We start from the raw sequence: 19,208 nt of genomic DNA, 5'->3' as shown, positions 1-19,208 counted from the left end.
CCTCCCCAAATAACAGGGTCATTTCAGGACCAGGACAGTTTGGCACTGGGACGTGTTTCCCAGCAGTACTAATAGTTCGAGAGAGGAGCAAGTGTCTTCACATCTGCAGGTCTGGGTGCCGAACTTTCTACTGTCGGTGAGAATCATGTCCCAGTGAAAATGTAGAAGTGAACCAACCCTCAAAGGGATAAGGTGACAGGGAGTGGTGTTTACTTGAGTCAGAGAGTAACTGAAAATGACTTCTGCAGCTGGAATAAAACAAAGGGTTGAAGGTCAACTTCCTCTTTGATTTTGGCTAGTCAGCAGTTCAAGCAGCCTTTTCAAATGTTTCGTGTCTGCTGACTTGTCCAACTCTATAAAAGACCCCACATCTTGCACCAACCTGTACCTCTTGGGCACTGGAGCGAAACAAAAGGAAAAATGTTCCGTCTTATTAGAATTAATGAAGTCATGCCACTCACATCCGTCCACGTTACTCCACTTTGGTCACCACCATTGTGGTCCATGCTGACATCATTTCTCTCGTAGATTACTGCAGTGGCCTTCTCACTGGTCTCTCACATCCTGTTTACCCCATCCAAAGCATTCTTCACATTAAATCACTGTAATTCATTAATTCACAGTATTAATTCACAGTAATCTTTTGGAAACTCAAATAATACAACTAAAATCTGAATACCCTACACATATAAAGAAATCCTAACTTAAAAATTTCCCCTGGCTCCCCATTGCTCCAAAGACTTAACTAGTTCATTTGGCCCAGAGAACTCTGCTTAATCGGTGCCTCCCACGCTTTTCCCTCTTCTTGCTGCATCACGTTCCTCCCTCCTCACTCTCCCTGCTCTCATCACCCAGATTCCTCTGCCTGGAACACTTCTCCCTCCCTGCTTTGCCAAGTTGTCTCCTACTCACCTTTTACCTCTTAAGCCTTATCAGCTCCTGAGGGGTGGGTGAGGAAGACACTCTTCTCCTTGGTTAGGCCAAATCCCCATGTTTTAAACTCCCTTGGCACCGACAACCAGCTCATGAACCCTTCATAGAATGTAACATGGGACATTTACACAATCTTGTATGATTGATTTCTGCCTGATCTCCCCTCTAGACTGTAAGATCCATGAAGGCAGAGACTCTACCTTTTTGCTTACCATTGTATTCCAGAGCCTGGCATAGTGTCTGGCACATGTTAGGTACTAAATAAATTCATTCTGAAGGAAGGAAGAATGAATGAGTGGTAAATTGATACTTCTAAAATAATAAAGAGGAGGCCTAGCATTTTAAATGAGTGATAATAATGGGTAGCACATATTAAACTTCTAGTGTTAGGTAAACACTGTTCAAAACTCTTTACTCATTCATTCCAGTTCCGAGGACCAACCCTATCAGTACACGTCAGTATCTGCACATAATAGATGAGATCTGAGACTCAGGCTACTTGTGCAAGGCCAGGCAGCCAGTGTAAGGTGAAGCCTTAACAGTTGTCAATGTTGTTACTCTATTTATTACTATTCTCACCTTGGTGGAGTTCCTAAGAGTACCATCGTCAAAGGGGGTGGTGTTGGGCAGGCACAGCCCGCCCCCAGGCCTCTGAGCGCCTTCTCAGGCTGGGCCTGGAGTGAGAGTTTGGGGGCCCAGGGGCTGTGAGGGCCTGCCCACCGTAATGGAAATGGCAGATGGAGGAAAGGATCCTTCAGGCTGGGCAGTGGGGAAGGTCACTCAGGCATCCAGAAACCTTCCTCAGAACCTGTCTTTGAATTAAATCTCAACTCATATCTTCCAGAAGCCTGAGGTGAGATGTCTGGCCGTGTTGCTAGTGCCGTCGCCCTCAAGAAGCCAAACAGGCTCTCGGAGTCTCTCAGGCCCTGCCCCTGGACGTGGCCCCGCCCCAGAGCATGCTGGGCAGGACCTCCCCATAGATCCCTCCCATTGCCAATGTATTCCTCCAGAGGATTCTGAGCTCTGCTTGGTGTTTCCAGCTGTGATGAGGTAAATGTAGTCTTGGTCCTCTGGAAAAGTAGATAATTAAGGCAGATAGTCCACACATGTGAAAGTGTTGTGACTTGGAAAGGGTGGGCAGATCCCAGGTTGGGAGGATTAAGGAAAGCATTGAGGGAAACCTTTCAGTATGGTGGGAAGGAAGGAGGAAAGAAGAGATGGAGGATCTCATTTTGGTTTTGGTTTTGTTTTGTTTTGAAGTTTTTATGAAGAAAAGTTCCCATCTGATGACTTCTCTGTTTCCCTCTGGTGGTCCAGCACATATGATCAATGAGCGAGGAGTGTGGACAAGGTGTAGGAAAGTGGAATTGTTTTGAGAACTTAGGCAAGCGAGTTGACTGAGAAAACAATCACAGAAGCTCCCCCGAGACAGGGCCTCTGTTTGTTGCCTCCACTGGGTGTCCCAAGTGCTTGGAAGAGCGTCTGGCACATGGTAACACAGGAGGAATGACTGGATTCTGAGGCAGTGGTGGAGCTGAGCAACAGATGTAGAACAGAAGTTTATGGGGCACAAACACACTTGTGTGATTTTATCCAAGAGGAAGCAGGCCCTTATTTGAAGGCAGTTCTAAAACAGGCAGAGTTGGATTTTGCTAGACAGGACGAATGAAAGAAGGGGGTAGGCTGTTTAGAGCAGAGCACTATATTTAGGTTTAGGATTAAGTGATGCCCCATGAAGTTTTCCTTGGAGAGGGAGGAAATGAAGAGAAAGGTTGTCAGGTAAGCAGGGGAAAGTATGGAGTGGCTTGTAGTTCCTGAATAGGTTGAGGCATTAGCATGCTGAGGGCAGAAGCTGAGAGGATAAAGGGAGGAATGTCAGACTGTATTTTTTCAGAACACACAAGTGTTGCTGGTGATAAGTTCTAGGATATGGCCATAACTGAACTGGAATGAAGGTAAAGGACTCTAAGATGAGAAGGAGCAGACAGTGAGAGATCAGATCATTGGATGGTCTATCTGCATGGATGTTGGGGCCTCTGATTGATTCCTTCCCCTTTGAGTTCCTTTCCTGTCCACAGAATTGGCATTTCCTCTAACTCTAACCTTCAGTCCATGGCATGACTCTGGACAAGAAGGCAGAAATGGGGTGGTGAGAGAGAGGGTTGAAGTAGACATCCGTTTTGTTTTTGTTTTTATTTTGACACTCAGCATTCACTCACCTTCTAAAAATAGTCCTTCTTTTGCCCTCTGGGGATCTAACCCCGTTGTCAGTTTCAGTCCATGTGAAGTGGAGTTGTTTACCACTAACGCTCTTACTTTAAAGGAGGGCATTGAAGTCAGGCTTGGCCAAAAAGATTGGTCCATGCTTTTGGCAACAGTGATTGGTCAGGGATGGGCATGTGACCCAACAGGAAACAATAAGGCACAGTGGGACTTTTGAAGGGACTAGTGGGAGAAACAACCCATTTTTAGCTGCGCTTTTAGTTTGGAAGATGTAGCTACGAACTTGCCAGACAGACTTACAAGGTAGCCAGTCCAGAATCTAGAGCAGAGAAATGGATAGAAACTGAAACTTGATGACATCAGCTGAGCCCCAATATGAATCCTCCTGCGTGAGGGCAGCCTTACTCCCAGAGCTTTTTCAGGTGCCTGAGTCAACAGATCCTGTTTTTAAAGTCAGTTGAATTGCGCTTGCCATCATTTACATCCAAAGAATCCCTCACAGCGTAAGGGGGCTCTCCATCCCTGGCTCCCTCTTCTGTGCTAGCACTCTGAATATATATTACCTTCTCTGTCCTTCAGGTCGTGCCCTTCTATAAAAGAGGGTAAAGAAACCTACTTCAAAGCATTGTAAAGTTTAAATGGGATAATATACATAAAAAGCATAAATTTGTTTCACAACATTGAAGTACAATAAGCAGTACTTAATTTTTCTAAATTAAATTAAATCTGGCTCAAAGACCCCATTTTCAAGGGTAGGAAGATATACAATAGTAGTCATTAATGGGAGCTTTTTGCCTATTTAGTTAAGTATTCACCATCAAATATGTAGGTAAGAGCCTGTGATCTTGAGTCCATCTTGGTTGCCCCTGGGATTTTCATTGCCCAAGCCCTTCAGGCCCATTGAAAGGCCAGTGGCTGCACAGCCTCTGTGCTAAGTGTGAGCAATGCCGTGTCTTGCGACAGCTCTCAAGATGATGGGGCTTGATGATTAGTCATCTCAGCATCATCACTTCATCCCTTAAAACATTGTGCTGTCTGCTAGAGGACTTCCACACAGAACCCGTCCACCTAAGGGACTCGTCTCTACATCCTGATTCTCAGGGTCTTGGAGCCACTGCTACCTTTAGGCAACTCTCCTTCTCTCACCCCAGCACTTGTGTCAACCCCTATCTCCTCTCTCCTTGGAGCAGCCAGCTAAAGTCTCCTCCCACATGAGGGTCTGGACAGGACTGTACAACAGGTGTCTCACAACTTCTGCTTGGGTTCAGGAAACATGAAAGCCATTAATAACTCCTGAACCCAGAAGCCCAGAACTTCCTGTAAGACAAATGAGGAAAGGTAACTTTTATTCCTTCTGGAATCCCCTCAGGTGGAGGGTAGAAACAGCATTATCCTGCTTCAAATGAAGGTTGCCTCAAGCTGGGCAAGAATCCCTGCAAAGGAAAATTACCTACTCTTGTCAGCCCAACCCCCTCCCACAGTGAAGCATTGCTAAACTTGCATAATACTCAGTTCCTTCTCTACCTCCTGGCCCCCATAGAAGGAAGGAACAGACCCCGAGTCTCCTGGGAGAGATAGGGAGGCAGCCTCCACAAATCTCTGAGCTTCCACTTGGCCTCCCTAAGGAAGACCAAACGTGTCCTTGTGACCCCAGGAAAATAGCCTAAATTAGGCTCTGATCCAGGGCCAATGGAAGTTCCAGAGGAAAGGCCTCAAGAGGAGCCCCGGGGCCAGCCCCGTGGCCAAGTGGTTAAGTTCGCACGCTCCGCATTGGCGGCCCAGGGTTTCACTGGTTCGGATCCTGGGTGTGGACGTGGCACTGCTCCTCAGGCCACATTGAGGCGGCGTCCCACATGCCACAACTAGAGGGACCCACAACTGAAATATACAACTATGTACTGAGGGGATTTGTGGAGAAAAAAAGGAGAAGATTGGCAACAGTTGTTAGCTCAGGTGCCAATCTTTTAAAAAAAAAAAAAGAGAGAGAAGAGCCCCTTCTCATAGCCTGGGCCCCTTCATTGTGGCTGCAGATTAGGGCACAGTTCTGAGTGTTAATCCATGTGAAGGCTGCCTCAAGAAAGCTGATTCCCTTAGGCAGCACCTGGTACCAGAGAAATTCACAGTGCCTGAAGCTGAGATCTGGGGTTCCCATACCCAAGCCACATCAAGGTACCAGTCAATTCATGCATTTTATTCGCCCTGACATTAGGTTTGGAGTGTGGGCTTGAGGGTATAAAAATTCAGGTAACCCATTCCCATCACATTCTATGTCACTGAAAAGTCTTCAGGTGCCACAGAGTACCATGTAAATGAGACCCCCACCCCCACCCCCCACACCCCCCAAGCTGCACAGCACTGATCTCTGGGTATAAGCAGCAAGCCCATGAAATCTAGAGAAATTCCTCCTCATCTCTCCAGTCACTGTTCAGCTAATACGTTTTCCTTCTTTTGGTAAGAGTCCTGCTTTCCCATAGGAACTGGAATCTGGGAGAAAGGAAAACAGTACTAGAAGCAGAACAAGAGTGTGGGATCACTCCTGGGTGGTACTGTCACCTCATTTGGACAGTTCACTGCCTAGATGTGCTGAGTGTGCAAATTCTGTCTCGTTGCCTCATCCAGTGTTTCTCTGAATAGAAGCAAATATCTGGGCACCAGGTATGACTTGTCTTGTGACCCCAGCCAGTAAGTCAGCCCTTTTGAGCCACCAGCTCTCCCTTGGTTAGAAGCTCTTTGGCAATGGGTTCATGGAAAACATCCCAGAATGGGAGCTACATGCTGAATTCCCTAGTACTGGCTTTGCCATCGATTGTGTGATTCATTCTCTCTGATGTTCAAGCTGTGAGAAGCAAATTTGAAATGATGGATGTGCTATATTAAATATATCAATAAGAGCAGAAGTTAAACCTTGCAAGCTGTAGGGTTTGCTTCCTCTGTAAGCCTGGCTATCTCTATGGGAACTGAAGGTTGCTTCTTTAGGCCTATAGTCGGGGAGCTAGAGCAGAGTGGAGATTTGGTGGCGGAGCGAGGATGAGCCGTCTTGCTCCTAATTTTTCCTCCCCTCTAAGTCTGAATACTGGCAGTGGTGAGGCAGGTGGTTCTAAGGGCTCCTTTCACTTTACCGTTCATGATGACCCCACACCGCCTTTACCTCCATGCCACCTTTCCCTCCTTCTTTGGATGCTTCAATCTCTTTGATGTTTTTCTTACCAGACGTTACTCCGCTTAGCCATTAAACAGCTTTAACTTTGATGACGTGGATATGGATGAGCACAAGGATCCACTTGGTCCCTTTGGTCACTTTTGCTTCAGTGAACTCAGTGGGATGTCCAAGAAGAAACCCTTGTGTTAGGAAGAGTTCTAAGAAGGTTTCAAAGATCCCTTCTTTTGCTAGTCACACCCTTGTATAAACTGCTCCCCTTGAGTGTAAGCTGGACCTCGTGATTTGCTTCTGACTAATAGAATAAGGGAAAGGTGATGGGATATCATTTCCCTCGTTAGTTTACAAGATTGTGACTTCTGTCTTGCTAGCAGACTCTCTCCTGGCTTTGATGAAGCAAGCTGCCATGTTGGAGAGGCCTACATGACAAGGAACTGAAGGTTGCCTCCGGCCAACTCCAGCCAACAGCCATCCAGGAATTGAGGCTCTCTGTCCAACAGGCCTTGAGGAACTGCATCCAGCCAGCAGCTATAGAAGTGAGCAAAGAAGTGTGTATTTCCCCAGTCAAGCCTTCAGCTGAGACCCCAGCCCCAGCTGCCACCTTAATTGCAGCCTTGTGAGAGACCTTGGAGCAGAGAACCCAGGTAGGCCTTGCCTAGATCCCTCACCAACAGAAACTATGAATTAATAAATACTTGGTTTTTTAAGCCACTAACTTTTGGGGTATTTGTTATATAGTAACTAACACACCCCTAAATTACTGTAACCTTGGTGTAAGATGTAGCATGGCTGGGAAGGCAGGCACCAAATGAGAGGACAACCTCCTTGACAACATTCCTGGAGACACTGTCTTCAATCTCGAAGACTATCCCAAGTTCTCTTAGCTGCAGTGGTATCATTGTGCTCCCCCCAGCCCTGATTAGTCTCCAGGAGGTGAGGCCTAGGTAAGGTAATGCTGGGTGGAGTGGATGGCCAGGATGTGGGGTGTTAATCTGTCTGGAAGGGACATTTTGAGCTCGAAGTGACCCTCAGGGATCATGAGGTGTGATGATAAGGTCATTCTTCCCCTCCTCATTTTTTCTTTCCTTTTCCACTCACTCCACCATTCCTTTTTCCCTACTTGTTGTCTCCTTTTGCCCCAAATTCTGGGTGGCTGCCTGACGACCATTCCTACAAATGATAGCCAGGTGATCTCTTGGTCTTGCAATAATTCTACCAAGCTGGGCATCCTGAGGAAGTTTCCCTCGGGAGCGTCTCTGCCCTTTCCTTGAGGTGTCCTCACATGCAGGGAGACCTCATTGTTGAGCTCAGAATGTGCCTTCCAGACAGATTACCACCCCACATATAACAGATTCTTCGGTGGGACCCACCCAGTTCCTGGACCCTGCCCTGGCCACTCCAGTGTCCACAATCGCAAAACCCACCCATACGCACACCTGCACTGACTGCTCACCTGTGAGATACTCAGGAATCAGCAACTTTTTCTAAATGAAGGTAAGTTACCGTTTTCAGGAAAATATTCATATCTGTGGTCCTTTTCAGAGCTGCAAGGTCTCTCCTCCCGTCTGCTCCAGGAAGGGTAGAGGAAGGGGAAGGGTGAACTGCCCCCCATTTTCGTTAGGGTCAGCTGAGGCGTGGGGACGCGGCCCACCACCCAGACCTCCTGAGGGAGAGAAAGGCTCTTAGGAGCAGGTGACATTCATTCCTCACCAAGAGATCCAAGAGCAACATTTCCCCCTGCCACTCACCTCAGGGCCTAAACACCCCCACACTTCCAATTCCAAAACTTTCTGAGGCAACAAGGGGAAATTCTGGCTGTATCCTTCCAGAGGAACGCATCCCACCCTGCAGCTGTGTATAGTTCAGGATAGTGAGGGAGCAGATGGAAAGACAAGTTGAGCCAAGTTCTGGACTTGAAGGGTTCTTCTCATTTTGAGAAGGCCCGGAAGTTTTTAGCGTAAACTTTTTGTACTTTTTATGAAAAAGTAAAGTGTTTTAAGTACAGGACATCTGAGTAAGGTCAAATACAGGACCCAAGATAAGACTGAGAAAGCCACTGTCAGGCCCCCTACAAGGGACTGGTCATCTTGCAGAAACCAAATGAGGAAATCAGTCAGAGCTGACTTCCCTCCTTCCTTTCCCTGAGCATAAGCGCTGGGAACCCCAAACCCACTCCCCCAAAGCACCACACAGAGAACACTACTCTCTCCTAGCAGAAACATTTATTGAGGACGATCAGTATTCTTGGTTGTGCTAACCATGGTTCTCATCAGAGGATGTGTTCTCGTGAAAATGGCAATGCTTTCTCAACAAGGACTGAATGATTTCTTTGGGGACATTTTTCCTCCCTGGAAGTGTTGGAGAAGCATTTCCTGTTTGAATAGAAGAGTCAGATCTCTGAACACAGTGCTTTCATTAGAGGTGAGGGTGGCCGGAGGGACGTGGCATACATCATGCATGCAGGTGGGTCTTGGATGGGGCACAGACTCCCTTTAGGGTGGGGAAGGGGGTTGACTCTGGCATAAATGCTGGTCCTTGAAGGCCACAACTTTCCAGGGCTGTCTGATCCTGTCTCTTTTCTGTCTAACCCTTGTACGAAAACTCTTGTCAGGAGGGACAGCATCTTGGCTGCAGGATGTGGTCCTTGCCCATTCCCCTGGCTGTGGGTCAGAGAGAGCCCCGTAGTTGGAGGGATGTCCCTCGTCAGGCTCTACCTGGGCCTGCAGTTCCCCCTTCTGCTGACCTAACTCTGCAGCCTCAGGTTCGTATCTCCATGCCGGTTTCTCCTCTAGGATCTTCCCGATGGCTGCCATGAGCTCATGAGCTTCAGGAGGCCCACAGCTCACGAGAGCTGCACTTTGAGCTGGGTCTCGGAGCGGTGCAAAGGTTGACGTGAACTTGGCTTTTTGCTGGGGACTTTCCTGCCCTGTGATTTTTTTCTTGGAATTAATCCACTGAAAAAACTGCCTCATTTTTTTTCTGAAGTAACTTTCAGGAGGAAACTGTTCATTCTGTGACAGATACGGGAAAGTGCCCTCTAATTCTCTGTCCTCAATAGAGTGGCTCTTCTTTCTGGCTTTAGACGTCCCAACTCCTGAATCCTCGCTTCCACATTCTCCTGCTCTGGAGTCCAGAGGTCTCACTGTCTTTGCAGCTGGTGGGAAATTCCTATCCTGGCATTTCCATGAGACATGCTTAGAGGCCCAGGGTTCCCGCCAATCCCCATTGTCCTCCAAGTGGACTTGCAGCACCTGGGAAGCTCCCATGTCCCCACTGGAGACGCTCTGGGACTGAGTCAGTGAGGAGTCGGAAGGCAAGCTATCTGAAGTAAGGGATATGTCAGTGGGAGAGCCTTTAGGCTGGCTATGTTCCCTGCTCTTCAATTGAAACTTCAACTCGGTAAGGAGCTGTTTTTTAATGTCTGATGGCTTGGAATCTTGGGGAACTGGTATTTTTGGTGAGGGACATTGACTGGTCAGGGTAGTTTCTACTTTGCTCACATTGATATTTACCATTTGGGAGCTTCCCAACTTGTTGGTTGTCAAGATGTCACAAGATTGTGATGTAAGAACGCACAGCTCCTCAGCCTTGAATATCTCCCTGAAGTTCATGGTGGACGTGGAAAAATGTTTTCAATTCTTCTCCACCATCTTTTGGCCCTGAATCATGTCCTCTCTATCACTGGAACTCACATTCTCATCCCTTGGCACATGTCCAGCCCCAGCTTGCCTTGTGGGCACCTCTCGGCTGCATCTGTTATTGTCTAGTGCAGTCTTACTCTGACTCACTTTGTCTATAAAGCTGTGTGTGAGGATCTCTGAAGTCTGTCTGCCATGCTCGATTGACTGGATGTCCTTGGCAAGCTCCTGGTCGCTATCAGAGTGGGATGGTTTTAGGGCCCCCTGTCCTTCGTTGCCCGCAGATGAGGTAGCAGGGAGTGGAAGATCCAGGATGGGGACTGAATTCGTTGTTTGCACCTTATTTCCCTGAAAACTTTTAGAGCTTCCCTCAAGGGGCTTGGAAACCTCAAATTCCTTTCCCTTACTTGGAGTCTTATTTCGTTTGTCACCTATGTCTTGACCCCCTCTTATTACTTACAGAACAATCATTTTATTCTATTTTTCCCTTTTTCTCCTCCCTTCCATTTTTAAAATCATGTTGTTTTTAGAAAACAAAATTGGTATTTTATTTTTCCACCCTTGTAACCATCTTTATTTTACTTAGACATCTACAACTTAATGTATTTCACGCTCACCATCATAATGCTTTTTGAATTTTGCCCCAGTTGACACTCAGCCAATTTTTGAGTCCCAGTCTGTCTAAGTGGAGTTGCCTTTCCTCCAAACCCCTATTGTAAGGGTGGGTATGTGTGCAGTCCATGGTGAGACCCCCATATATCTGTAACCTGGTGCATAGTCTGGGACTCACCTCTGGTTCATGAGCTGCAGATGTTCTGGGGGAGACCAACCATGGCTCCACCAAGGCCGTGAATATCAGAGGCGGCACTTCCATCCTGATAGGTGAACTGTACACATTAAGGGCAAGATCTTGTATATTCCTATTAAGCATAGATGGACGGAAGGCAGCAAGATCACCTTCCCAAAGAGGGGGATGCCATGCCTGATGACCTCCCTGCAGATAGTGTTTAGTATTCAAAGAACAGCCCAGTGCCTTTTTGGAATAAGGCATCAGTGTGCTGTGCAGTGCCTGGATCAGCCTCAAGGTGGTGATGCCTGGATCAGATTGAGGAGGGGGCGGGGGGAACAGGACAGGGTCACCATATGGATGATGATGTGGCATAAAGCTTTGTTCTACCAGCAAGGTCCTTCTTTCCCCTCTTCATTTTTTCTTTCCTCCTGGCTTACTCCAAGTCATCTTTTCCTTACTCTCAGCTTTATTTTATCCTGGGAGGTAGGTGGCTACTTGGTCAACATTGTTACTACTGGCAGCTGAGTGATGCTTTTGCTCTGCAACAAAATATCATTTGGCAGTCTGAAGAAATACCTACAGAGGGGAACCACTTCCCCCAGGTGCCTTTCCAGTAGGGAAACCTCAGTGTAAAGTTTAAAGTATTCTTCCCTAACACATTAATATGACTCACATGACAGATTCTTAAGGCGTGTCTGTGCTGTTGCTAGCCCCTCCCCCACCAGCCCAGGATCCACTGCAGCAATACCCTCCCCCACCCCCCAAATCCCATTTAGGGTTCACCCCCTGTGGGGTCCTCTGGTCACTGACCTCTAAATCATGATGAAGCCACTGTTTTTTCTTCCTTGTTGTTTTATGAATTGCATACCTATTCTTGACCCTCTTCGGATAGAGAACACCTGTCTTCCCTACTCTCTGAAGGATGTAAAACATTCAGTGAGCGGAAGGTGTGGGCTGCTCTACACTTTCGTTAAGGCTAAGCGAAGAGGCAGGAGGCAGAGCCCACCTCCTCAAACTTCATCAGGGAGGAAATGGGGTTTTGGGGGCACGTGATATCGCTTTGTCAACAAGAGCTGCAGAGCACTGGTGACCTTTCAGAAGCCAGAGGAAGCAATCAGTAAGAGCTGAACTCACTCCTCCTTTTCCCTAAGCACAAGCCCTGAGTTACCTGAAACCCATGCCCCCAACACAGGACACAGAAAAGACATCACTATTATTAGAGAATCATTTATTGGGGAGAATTAATATTCTCCACGAGAAGGAATTATTTTGTGGTGGGAAATTTTCCGCTCTCGAAACGCTGGAAAAGCGTTTTCTGTTGACGTAGAGACGGATCCCTAAACATAGTGCCTTTAGCAGTGGTGAGAACAGCTGGAGGCCCCTGGGCCGGCTTGACGCCTGCAGGTGGAGCTTGGATGGGGCACATGCTCCCTGCGGGGCACAGATAAGGGACGCTTCTGATCCAATAGCTGATCTTTAAGCGCCACGACTTTCTGAGGGTGTCTGTTGTGGTCTCTGATCCGTCTAGAACATGTAGGATAATTCTGGCCAGCAAAGACAACTTCTTGGTGGCAGGACTTGGCCTTTGGCACTTTACAGGAGGGAGCCCTGTAGTTGGAAGGATGCCCCTGGACGGGCTCTGCCTGGGCCTGCTCTTCTGCCTTCTGCTCAGTTTTCACAAACTTCCTCAGGGAAGGAAGGGGCTCTTGAGGGCGGGTGACCTCTGTTGCACACCGCTGCCCCAGTTTCTCCACTGGGAACTTCCCAGGGACCGTCCTGGTCTTCTGAGCCGTGGTGGTCCCAGTAACGGCAGCTCTCCCTTTAACCAGGCCTCTGCTCTGTGCAGATGATATGGGGCGGCCCTTTTCCGGGGGATGTTCTTGCTTTTTGCCTTTTGTCCCAGGACGAAGCCATTGAAAAATGTCGTTCAGCTTTTTTCTGAACAGACTTTCAGGAGGAGGCTGTGCCTTCTGTGATGAGGTCTGGGAAGACTTGCTCCCAAGCGTCTCCTCTGATGCTGTGATCTGAGTAGGGAAACTCTTTCTTGTAGGTTGGGATGTCCCCAACCCTGCATCCCCTCCACCAAGCTCTTCTTTGTTGGGGCCCGGAGGGCTCAGTCTCATTGTAGCTGGTGGGAATTTCTTATCCTCGGACCTCTTTAGGTCTTTCTTAGGGACCCAAGGCTCCTGCCGCTGCTGTCTGCTGATCCCACTGTCCTCCAGATGGACACGCAGCACCTGGGAAGCTCCCATGTCCCCACTGGAGACACCGTGGGCATGAGTCAGTGAGGCCTTGTAAGTCAAGCTCTCTGAGGCAGGGGACCTGTCAGTGTGTTGGCCTTGGACCTGGCTCTGATTCCTCCTCTCTAGTTTTGACTTTAATTCCCCAAACAGATGTTCCTTAAGATCCGATGACTTTGGGTCTTGGGGAACTTGTCTTTTTGGTGCAGGGCTTTCAATGGTCCCAGTAATTTCTATTTTACTGTGATTCTCACGTATCATTTGGGAGCTTCCTGGCTTGCTGGTTGTCAACACACTACCAGTTTTTGACTGCAGAGCATTGAGCTCCTTGGCCCTGAATATGTCCCTGGCCGTGTTGTACATGGAAAAGGGTTCCGACTTCATCTTTTTGTCCTGTCGCCCTTCTCTTCTATCACTGGAACTCACTCTCTCATCTTTTGTCTCAGGTTTGGCACCAGCTTGCCTTGCAGGCAGCTCTGGGGGGCATCTGTTGCCTAGTTGAGTAAATTTCTGACTCGTTTTGCCTGTGATGCCACATGTGACAGGCAGATGAGTCTGCCTGGCACCCTTACTCCTCTGAACAACCTCTGCAATCTCTTGGTTGATACCAGAGGGTGATTGTCTCGGCACCCCTTGTCCTTCCCTGCCCATAGGTGATGTAGCAGGGCAATGACGATCCAGGACCAGGGCTGAATTTGTTGTTTCCGCTTTTTCTTGAAGAACAGATTTAGAGCTTCCTCTGTGGGGCTGGAAGCCCTCGGATTTGGAGTCGACTTCCAAAGTTGGGTTATTTGAGGGGGGCCAGTAGAAATAGGGCAAGGACTGGGAGGCAGCATCTTCCAATTTAAACGCCTGTATGGATTCAAGGACCCTGCAGGGCAGGCCCCACTCCATACTCATACGGAAACTTTGAATATGGTTTTCCATCATCTGTTGTGCACTGGAATCAATGAAGCAAAGCTCCTGGAAGGTATTCAGGGAGGAGTCCCCACCCACTGAAGGTGGCAAACTCCTCTGAGTTATTTGGGTGCGGGGTTTGTCAGAAAGCAGCAATGTCTGCTTGCTAGCATGCCGTGAACTGCGCACCGTCCCAGGGAGCCGAGCCTCACTGATTTCCTCAAACTTCTTGCTCAAATGTGCTTTCAGGACATTTTCAAGTTGTTTCTGATCTAGACTTTCCTCCAAGGCCCTTGAAGCTTTCCCTGACAGACTTGCCATGTGACTATTTAGGTCTTTCTCAGAGTCATATGCCGGATCCTTATCTGAAGAGCTCTCTGGGTCACTCAACAGATGAGCTTTTGGGCCGTTCTCTGGGCTATGCCCCTGATCCTTCCCCATCTCCTTCTCTACCTGAAGCAGTTCTGAACCCCTCTCATGGAAGCTTTTGGATTGGCTCAATCCAACATTTAGATCTTTGTTCACCGAGATCCGTGAGAGTCCACGATTGCTTTCTGACTTAGCTATCTCTGAGAAATCTCTTGGAGGCATCATCAGTGACAGACACTCACAGATCCTGCGGGGCAGGCCCCACCGGTGTTGGATGAGCCTCTTTCGAAGGTGATGTTCCAGTTTCTTCCTCAGCTCATCACTGAGAGGAAACTCTACGGGAAGGGTGGAGATGGAGGCATGGGCCTGGGAGGCCTGATGGTAAGGAAAGTTGGGAGCTGAAGAACAAAATTCTTCCTGAGATCTTTGGACTACAGAGGGGGAACCCCACAAACTTTCCTGTTGGTTCTGCAACACTTTCCATTCCAGTTGTTGAATTTCAGATGAGGTGAGAGACTCTGATTCATCCGGGGGTCTATGGTAACACACTCCACAGATCCTTATCTGGGGTAGAGGACCAGATGGTAGGATTGGGAGTGGGGATTTAAGGTGGGCCTGGGACTTGACCTGAGTGAGAGGTAGGGGCTGGGATTGGGGCAGGGTTTGAGGCAAGGGTTGGGGCTGGATCTCAGGCAAGGATGGAGGTGGGCGATGGAGAGGTACTGGGGATTCTTGGCCCATGGAGGCATTTGAGATGGTATTGAAAAGGAAGATTGTGGTGCAGTCACGTGAGTCACGGATAGCAGAGGGCAAGGACTCGCTGTGCAGAGATGGGAGACCCCAGAAGAGCTGCATACATTTTTCCTGTAAATGGTCCTCCAAGATTTTAGGATATGGGGGCTGCTCATGCATGTGCAGCTCCTTTGGTTTGCCTGCACTGCTCCAGAAAGGAAGGGAGAATGCTGAGTCACACTCATCAGCATTTGACTCTGACATTTTCCCCGAAGGATTTAGTTGGTGGCCTGGCCTAAGTTGTTTTGGAAAAGAGCCCTTCTCCTTCTCCTTTTCCTTCCACATCAGGAAATCACTCCTCTTTCGGACTTGTCTCTCCAGGAGTGCCAGGACATGAGGGCTGAGAAATGAGAGGTTACCAGGCTCTGTAAGGTTAGCTGTAGGGTGTCTCTCCAGAGAGGACTCTGGAGAATGGAGGGCAAGAAACTCTCGATTAAAATCACGTGGTGCCAAGGTGGAAGGTGCTAAGAACAAGTCTTTGGCACAAGCTTGCCACCAGGATAATTCTGAAATGGACAGGCTTGAATGGTCAGTGCCTCTGATTGTTGGGACATAAGTGGACAACCCACCAGGGCTATCTGGAGATGAGTTCTCTGGAACAGACTTCAATAAGATGGAAACCGATTTAGATTGAGTCACAGTTAAAGGGTGGTCTGTCGGTGGTGAGACAGACAGGCTTGGTGGTGCGTGACGACAAGCCAGTGAGTCATTGGGATTCATTATCTGGGGCAAATTTGGTAAGGGGTTAATATCTTGGGAAAGGGTGCGGTCAAGAGAGAAGATCGTATTCAGAGACAGAGTGGCCTCTGGTTGGAGAATAGGACCCGTTGCCTGGGTGTCATGTGGTGGGAGAGGGGGAAGGGCAATGGGTTGGGGTGGGGAATGGTCTGCTGGGAATTTGGACTCCAAGGGAGGAATAGGCTCTGGTGGCATAGAGTGACCCGGTGGTGAGGGTGAAAGAAAGTCAGCTAAGGGTGTCATTGGGTTAGGTGAGAGAACGGAGGGGGGCGGTGGGGAAGGGTCAGGTGGAGGGGATGGTGTTAGGTCTCCTGGAGGGACTTCTGAGAAGGCAGAGGACAGAGTGAATGATGACTCAGTCCCAGAAGCTGTGGAAGCCATAGAGGACACAGAGGCAGTATCATCTTCCAGGTCCTCCAGGAACAGCAGCCGATTGATTTCAGCAGTTGTGCTATTACACACCTCACAGGAGGGGTCTGGGCATAATAGTTGACGAATGCGGGTGGTATCGAGAGGCCGGCCTAGGGGCCTGCGGGAGACAGGAAGTAGAAAACTGTAGCCAGGACCAGAACAAGGAAAGGAGGACCTGCTGGCCTGTCAGGGGAGGGGCCACCTGAAGCCTGCTGCCCCTTCACAATGCCCCACATCTATGACTTCACCATACACTCAGCAGCCCTCACCCCAAGGCCTTCATTCACATACCCGTTCCTATGGCAAACCCCTCCCATGACTACTGCAGGCTGTACTGAATCCCTGGAATTGCAGAGAACATGTCAAAGAGGGATCAGGAAAGAAAAGACTAGTCACCTTTTCAGAATAGAAATTAGCCTCCTTTTCTCCTCTGTTTCCCTCTGGTAGTTTCTCCAACCTGGGAAACCAGAAGAGTGAATTACATGTAATAAAGGTAGAAGCATAGGTGTTACACGGGAGTCCCTTTATGGGAGACCCTTGGGATATTAACGGGATATTAACTCTGAAAGCCCCAAGAATCAGTAGATGTGGTCAAACGGTCAATGATAATATTAATAAGGTTCACATGTGTTTGTTGCTTCATTTATAAAGTACTGTCACATACATTATCCCATGGGATGTTCAAAACCACCATGTGAGGAACATAGGTCAATGGTTACCTCAAAGAGGAGTCTGATCATCCAGGAAGTCAACGTAGTTTCACAAGGTCAGGACACAGAAGTTCTGACTCTTGGTGTCTCCCACAGCAACCCACTGGGCAACACCCATTGTCCAGGCCCATCACTGCTTCATGCCCAGAGCTGGGCAGAGCAGGAATCTGAGAAATGTCTCGGGTTCTGACTACCTTCCCATGAGCCTTTCCTCTGAGGCCTCTATTTTCTGAGAGGGACTCTATCTAGCGACTGACATCCTCAGAGACCATGGACCTGGGACCTCATGGAGAGGACAGGATGTGTCACCCTTGGAGAGCTCAGGTGGGATAGGTGGAACCTTACCACTTGATGTTCCACCTTTTCTTCTCCTCTTGGCTCTGCCCTGACGCTGAGAACAAAAAGAAAAGAATGAGGAGCGAGGACTTAGTTGGCTTGCTCCTCTCTCTAGGAAACTCAGATATTCATCCAAGATTAATGTCACTCTCTATTTTTATTACTAGCACTTTGTGTTCTTTCCCTTTCTGAATTTCTAAAGGTGATAAGATACTTTCAATTTTTCCTTCTTTGAAAAACTCGAAGGAGGATTTTTGGCTAGAGTCCACACTTGATATTCTCAGTCAGAAGTCCTCTGCTCAAGGAGGGCATAGACTCTGAGGCCCCCAGTCACATCTGTGCTTCCTCAGATAGGACCCTGTATCCTGGGACAGAGCTCACACTCCAGTGTCTGCTCAGAGGCTCAGCCCTGCTCTCCTGATCTGCCCAATACAAAGGACGGTTTGGTCGAATGACGCCCGTCATGGGAATGTGACTCGTGATCCAGTGTTGGGAACAGTGTTCTCCTACACAGATCCCAAACTCTCTAAATAACCTAATGCAGGGCCGTGAAATCACTGATGGGATTTTATCCGGGAATCCTCCACCACACCCAGATGGTCTGTGAGTTTTAAATGGGAAACAGTCCCAGCTGAACCCCTAGTCCTGCCTGGCCTATTCCCCTAGAAGGATGATGTTCTATCCTCTATTCAGACTTGCCATCTTAGGAGTCTCTCTGGACCAACTCATTTAAAAATGTGGGACTAGAAATGGAAACAACAATAAAAAATCCCTGTTGGTGGCTTGCCCAGGGATCCTTACCTTTTGGTAGATTTTGGTTTTCCACAAGGTTGGTAAAGATGGAATCCCCACCAGGAAGCACAGGAACAGAAGAAGCAACCACAACCCACACACGATGGTGAGGTTATAGTCACTATCTAAGAATGTTGAGCAGATGCTCAAAAACAACTCCATATGGCTATTCAGAAATGAGAGAACATTCCATTGACTGAACTCCATTTTCTGAATCGCAAGGCTGCCTGAGGCAACTGAGCTCTGAGAGTGTCCGCACTTGCCTATAATCCCAGGCCTGCATCACAGAGCACTGAAGAGTCACAAAGGGTTTCAGAGGGTTGGGGAGGGGACATGAAGAGGGTGTGCCCATGGCCCCTTCCTCACACCAGCCCAGCTGATCTCTCCATCCATCCTGGGCCCTCCAGGTCCCTCTGCCCTACCCTGCCATCCTATTTTCCAACTCTGTCCGTTCATGAAATCATACAATTACATTAATGAAATTTTCTGCCTGTTCCACCTGTACTCCAGATGTTACCTGGGCCCCCTTTACTGTTTGGAGAGCTTGACTTTGGTTTCACCAATTCCACTGCCTCGAAAGTCTGAAATGCTCCCTGGAATTTTTGCTTGTACCCAGACATTTACACTCAGAATCATATATGTCCTCAAATCCATCTTTCCTTTAGAATGTTTTTGCCTTACATGAACCCTGATATAGAACTTAAAGTTCTTCTTTACTCATTTGGTTTTGTGAATGTTGAATAACAAATTTTAGTTTTTTGCTTCAGTCAGCCTTTACCATCTTCAGCCAGTGGGGCTGACTCAAATAATTGAAATGAGTAATTCATTATTCAACACTCACAAGACTAAAATCAGTACAGGCGTACCTCACTTAATGAAAGGGAAATGTTTAGAGAAATGCATCATTAGGCACTTTCACTGTTGTGTGAACATCACACAGTGTACTTACACAAACCTAAGTGGTAGAGCCTACTACACACCTAGGCTATGTGGTGCTACCCGTATGGGACCACTGTCATATATGTGGTCCATCAGTGACCGAAACATCGTTAATATTGTTATGTGGTGCGTGACTGTGGTGGATGACAATGACAAAATGGAATACCATTTTCAAGGCTTCTAAAATGGAGCTGGGAGGCCATTAAGGAAGTGGGGCTTATGCTTGTACACCACATCCACCAC

At 48.1% G+C, this 19,208-nt stretch overlaps 1 long non-coding RNA gene and 1 pseudogene across 3 annotated transcripts; one reads left to right on the top strand and one right to left on the bottom strand.

The window, feature by feature from the left end:
• LOC138922978 (heparan sulfate glucosamine 3-O-sulfotransferase 4-like) overlaps positions 1-19,208 on the top strand; it is a 92,441-nt pseudogene that overhangs the window by 36,460 nt on the left and 36,773 nt on the right.
• LOC138922981 (uncharacterized) lies at positions 11,953-18,360 on the bottom strand. Of its 3 annotated transcripts, XR_011436102.1 has the most exons (4): positions 18,036-18,351; positions 17,244-17,289; positions 16,585-16,645; positions 11,953-16,306 (listed from the first exon to the last, which is right to left on the bottom strand). It is a non-coding gene; the product is annotated as an uncharacterized lncRNA (long non-coding RNA). The 3 variants fall into 3 exon arrangements; XR_011436101.1 differs by having other exon boundaries at positions 16,585-17,289; positions 18,036-18,360; XR_011436103.1 differs by having other exon boundaries at positions 11,953-16,645; positions 18,036-18,348.

The sequence above is a fragment of the Equus caballus genome, unplaced genomic scaffold, assembly GCF_041296265.1.
Source record: "Equus caballus isolate H_3958 breed thoroughbred unplaced genomic scaffold, TB-T2T haplotype2-0000437, whole genome shotgun sequence".
Lineage (NCBI taxonomy): Eukaryota > Metazoa > Chordata > Mammalia > Perissodactyla > Equidae > Equus > Equus caballus.
The sequence above is the reverse complement of the archived record's forward strand: the minus strand, read 5'-3'. Positions and strand labels throughout refer to the sequence as shown.